Here is a 6158-nt window from a genome sequence, read left to right as displayed (position 1 = left end):
TGACACTTGGTGACTTTCATGGCACTTGCTATGTATACACACACACACACACACACACACACACACACACACACACACACACACACACACACACACACACACACACACACACACACACACACACACACACACACACACACACACACACACACACACACACACACACACACACACACACACACACACACACACACACACACACACACACACACACACACACACACACACACACACACACACACACACACACACACACACACACACACACACACACACACACACACACACACACACACACACACACACACACACACACACACACACACACACACACACACACACACACACACACACACACACACACACACACACACACACACACACACACACACACACACACACACACACACACACACACACACACACACACACACACACACACACACACACACACACACACACACACACACACACACACACACACACACACACACACACACACACACACACACACACACACACACACACACACACACACACACACACACACACACACACACACACACACACACACACACACACACACACACACACACACACACACACACACACACACACACACACACACACACACACACACACACACACACACACACACACACACACACACACACACACACACACACACACACACACACACACAAATTGTGGACATGATTCGAAAAGGTTAAATGGTCTAAAATACTAAATAAAATTAATCCAAAAAATACTTTATATTGATTTTACTGAAAAAAAGAGAAGTGTTTAGTTGCTTTTGACCATAAGGAGTATGACCCCTAAATAAGGAGCACCAGAGGGTTAAAGGGACGGTGCACTAAAAATATTTAAGGGATTCTAATTTCCATTTATGTTAAAACACCTTTACAATGTTTTGTAGCAGAATTTCCCATTCCTGCTGATTTCAGTTTGTTTCTCATAAGTCAGCAAAAATTGTTAAAAATGTCTTTATCCCACCCCGCCTTTTCTTTTGCACTTTGCGTCTGTTTCAAGCTCTTTTCTATCCGCCTCTAATGCTGACCCACCCCTATTTACATACTTTCTCTCTGCTTCAACATGAACAATCATCTACCACACCCTACTGCAAACCCAATGACTTCCTCAAGAGCCGCCACATTTACAACATATCTAGCAGATTGTCTGATAATGTCTGTATATTCTGATAATAATATGTAATAATATGACATTTGAATCATAACAAAGCTTTTCTTAGTGTTGCATGTTCAACATTTTATGAATTTTGACCTCAACGTCACATTGCTCTGGGCGATGACAAGGGCAGCTATGTACCTCAGAGCAAATTGCAGGGTACAAAACATTCACTGTTTATGTCACACCTACAACTGAGTCTCACAGACTGTTCTTTTGCTGGTGTTGACTGATGGCAGGTTTTGTAGAAAAAGTGCAGCAGTCATTAATCTTCCATTCAGAACTTAAAATTAAGTTGGTATAGCCTAATACTAACTTGTTGCATGATACAGTGTCACTGCAGGGCAGTATGAGCATTTTATCAGTCACAATCACATTTCCTTGTAATTTTTGATAATATGTTGGTAGAGTAATAGAATAATATAGGTTGTGTTAGTTTAAACATAGTTTTAGCCTGCTAACACAAAAGTCGCGTTACAGTATATGACAGATGTTATTATGCCCTCTACTGGTAGAACAGAACCCATAAACATGCTCTGCTGGAGTTCAGTGACTATAATCATTACTTTAACAGCTCAAAACATTTTTATGCAATAGCCAAAGCCTAATTTATAATGTGATGACAAACTAGATCAAGTTTTATAACTGGAAATCAAGTTATAGAACTTTATACAATACAGGTTGTTTCAAATTGAGCATATAGCTAATATAGGCCTAATTTTTGAAAAGAAATCCATTTTCAAAAGCAGATTATCTTTCTCAACATTTAATTATATTTTAAAGTAATATAATGACAGTTACAAAATCAAAATTATATATTGTAATTGTCAGGGGATTTTATTTAAAAAAATCTATTTCTGCGACGTCGCAGCTGACAGTTCAATTTCATATGTGTTTTTTACAGAATTAAATTTGTTTAATTAAATTTTTAATTTAGTTAGTTTAGTATTATTTTTAAGTGAGTTTCGTAGCTATAATGAAAGGGACAATGAATAATTCACCTCAGGCTTTTGAATAAGCCTAAAGGAATTAAGAACATTCAAACTGTGATCTCTATGTGAACAAACAAGTGTATTGTATCAGTCACTGAGCAGGCTATGTATTTTAAATAATGTTCAAATTGTAATATTAAATTAGTAGGCCTACTATCCTTTTTTCCATTACGGCCAGCCATGTCTCGTCTGTAAGGGCAGGTGAGGCAGACCCCCACCAAAATATTAATCCAAAACAAAGATCTCTAAGTTATATGAACTGAATCAATAATAAACTGTGAATGTGTTCAGCATTCTGTAACAAATATTTTCGGATTGTCTAGACTATTTTAAGTCGTAAAGTGAGCAGGATAAAATTAATGGGCAAAATGGGCAAAATCCTTTGGATGTTGAATCAGAATGCAAAAAAATAGTTTTCATTTTTTATTTGTATTAGAATTAGAACTGAATGGTGTACTGACTGTGTGTGTATACATCCTGTAATAAAAACAGAATGGCTTACAGTCTACAGATTTACTTTATTTGTTAAGGCTATATTTTTAGTTACAATATTTTTTTACCAAAAATGATAACTATAACAATAACTAAAAATGACTCAAAATTTAAGAGAATAGTAGAGTCCACACTGCACACCACAATGACAATGGCAAAGAAAAACAACATTGTTGGAATCACTTTCAAAACAATTTTCTTCCAGCTGATGAACAACAAACATTGATAATCAATCAGATTTGACCAAATTCAAAGAGCTCAAACAATCTGCATTAATATGGGGATGTCATTACCAACACTTTGCAGCATGTATCCCAATCCTCATCAATCATCTCAGCAGCATGAAAAACTAGGCTTTTATTAAAATTCTGAATGGATGTTATACATATTAGCCTATAATCCACAAAAAGAGAGTTTCTTTTATAGGCTAATCACTAAAAAGTGAACTCATGAAGTTCTGTTATAACCAGTGGAGCTCTATACACTTGAAAATAAATCTCTTATTTATCGTACATCATGTCTGCCAAAATTATATATACTGTAATCATGATCACAACTTGAAATAATTAATAATCTCATTATTTCTGTTTATTAAAATTAGTACTTAGCTAACATGATTTCTATTATCTTAATCTTAATCCCATTTCTGAAATGGACATTACTTTCAGTCACCTCTGATAACAGATCACTTTAAATTGTAATGTAGACACATGCATTTTCTGTAAAGCTGCTTTGAAACAAAATGCATTGTGACAAAAGATATACTTAAATAAATTAAGTTGAAATACACATTGTGAGCATACAGAACTCAACTCTGAACAAAAACTTTCTTTTCAAGGGGTGAGTGGATTCTAACTTAAAACACCTCTGATTGGCCATTGTGTTCAAGAAAGCAATAGATATGACTGTGATTGGCTACTGAGATCATACTGCAAAAAGCTTTGCCATCAGTGGGCCCACCCGATTCCCCAGGGCCCTAAGCAGCCACTTACCTCATTTTAAAATGCTCATAAATAGGCCAAATCATGTTTATATTTAAATCTAATGATTTACACAACTTTCTGTGAGGGTTAGGTTTCTGGTTAGGACATAACATCACTAATATAGTGCAACAAACCTTTATGTATTGTTTTGACTTGTTATGTGAGGACTAACTGTCTTCATAATGTAGTGTCTCTACCACTACATTATGAGCTGTCTTCATAAATCAAATTGCAAAATAAACATACGTTTTATTAAAATTGTTTAGAGTGTTTAGAGGTTAAAGGATAGAAAATATGAGCTTAGTATACAAAATAATTACGTCTGTGGAAATTCTTCATAATGTGTGTACATTTGTGTAGACTTCCCGACACTGTAGATTTTTTTTTTGTAAACCTTTTCTCTGAAATTTGTCACCCTAGCCTTTTCAGCCCCTTGCATAAAGCCTGAGCCAGCTATGAAAACACAGAACTTGTGGCCGAGATGCCATCCGTCCATGAGAAAAGTGCTGCATGTAGACAGGTCGACAGTAAAGTCTACACACTCTCTTGTTCCCATCTCGGTTTCCATTACCTATTGCAGGCGTTGAGATCACTAGTTATCTTTGTGCTGATTGTTCCGCTAAGCTGAATGTAGAAGGTGCTTCTATATCAGAACCCTTTTCTCTTGTATGATAAGAAACCCCCCACCTTAAAGTGGCGATTTCCATACAAAAAGCACAAAGTGCTGCAGAGGGAGGCATGACATGCTAGGAGATATGACATGCTCTGCTGGGGACTTCAGAGTGAATTCTGGAAACAATAAGAATGGCTACTATTTGGGCATTATATTGATGTGTAAGGCACCGACACTGTTGCCGCTTTCCTAGAAAACAAAATACAAAAATAAAAGAATATATGTCCTTTCAAAGTATTCAGTGGCCAGTACAGCTACCCTTCTTTTCAATGACTTTCATGAGCCGCCCATCCATAGAAGTAGTCAATGTCTTGATTTGTTCTCAATTAATTGTAGTTGATGAAGCCGCCACAGCCTCCCAGATGCTGTTCAAAGATACTGTTTTCCTCACTGTAAATCTCATGCTTGAGAGAGGCCCACAAGTTCTCAATTGGGTTCAAATCAGGTGAAGAAGGGAGGATCAGTGGAATACTTGGCTGCATGTGATGGAGCCTTGTCCTGGCCTTTCTGATTGCTACTCACTTCTTGTACCACTGTTTGTAGAAAGTGTCTTCCAGAAATTGGCCATAGTTTTGGTAAATTATTTTCAGTCCCTCTGCAACCCATAAAGGTCCAACTAGCTCATCATTAATTATAGTAGCCCACACCATCACACCACACCACACCCACCTTGCTGACGTCTGACTTGAGCTGGTGCTCTGTGTCCATTGGTGAGCCAGTCATGGGCCCAGCCGTCTGTTCCATCAAGCGCTTCTCTCATTTCATCGATCCATAAAATCTTTGAAAAATTAGCCTTCATGTATTTCTTGGCACAATCTTGACACTTCAGCTTGTGATTTTTGTTAAGTGGGGGTTGTGTTGTCTTCTAGAGACTTGCAGGTTGCAGTTCTGGAAAATGCTGGCACTGGAGGCTAAAGGGTTCCTGGTGGTTTCACGCTAAACCTAAGCAATACTAAATAAGACCATGGTCTCTGTGTGAACTGATTATTTTGTAGAAATCTGTTGAGTATGAAACAATTGTGTGAGGGAATTAAAATAAATTGGTAAGGAATTCCGAGTTGTGTTAATATATTTAACATTTTGTTTAATTTTTTTTTTAATAAATAATTATGAGAAGTACCCTTTTATTCCATTTGAACCCCTGCCCCCAAAAATGACTGTGCAGTCCCTGTATCTAGCTGTTGTACACATTCATGATGTAATAAGCACATGCAGGAATTCGTCATCCTCTTGTTGGTTGTGCTATGAGACACCTATGCGTATTAGGCTACTATATACATATTGTTATTGCCTGAATATTTCCTCACTTACTTTGCATGTATTGTCTACTCTATGCATAAAGAATCAAATCTAGCTGAAGCCAATGTTCAGCCAATGTTCAACTGTTGCAGCCCCACAGAGATGGTGGTGCTCACCTAAGTCACACAGATGACTGCGCTGCTGCTGTCTGTTTTTTTAATCTACATTGGCCCTGCAATCATCTTATTCTATTGCTTATATAACATGTGCTGCTCTTGTGTAGCCACAGCTACTTATCTTTATCACGCCAACCCTGAACTCTTAGCTTTTGTACCATTTTCGAGTGTGTTGTATGAACCCCGCTTGCATTATGTTCATGACAGCACCTGACATCAATACTGTAACGTTGTTGGCATTCACCAAATAGTCTATGGCGCCAATTTGGCTGGTTTATGCAACTTCTGGAGGCAAGTGCCGACATGAATGCTGGCAGTGAGTGTATGGTTAAATCAAGGTGTTTACTCATAGCGTCAGCTACTGACGCAATGTCTCATTCCCTCCTCTCAGAGAACC

This window comes from Chanodichthys erythropterus, chromosome 24 (genome assembly GCF_024489055.1).
Source record: "Chanodichthys erythropterus isolate Z2021 chromosome 24, ASM2448905v1, whole genome shotgun sequence".
Taxonomy (NCBI): Eukaryota; Metazoa; Chordata; class Actinopteri; order Cypriniformes; family Xenocyprididae; genus Chanodichthys; species Chanodichthys erythropterus.
Note: the sequence above shows the minus strand (reverse complement) of the source record.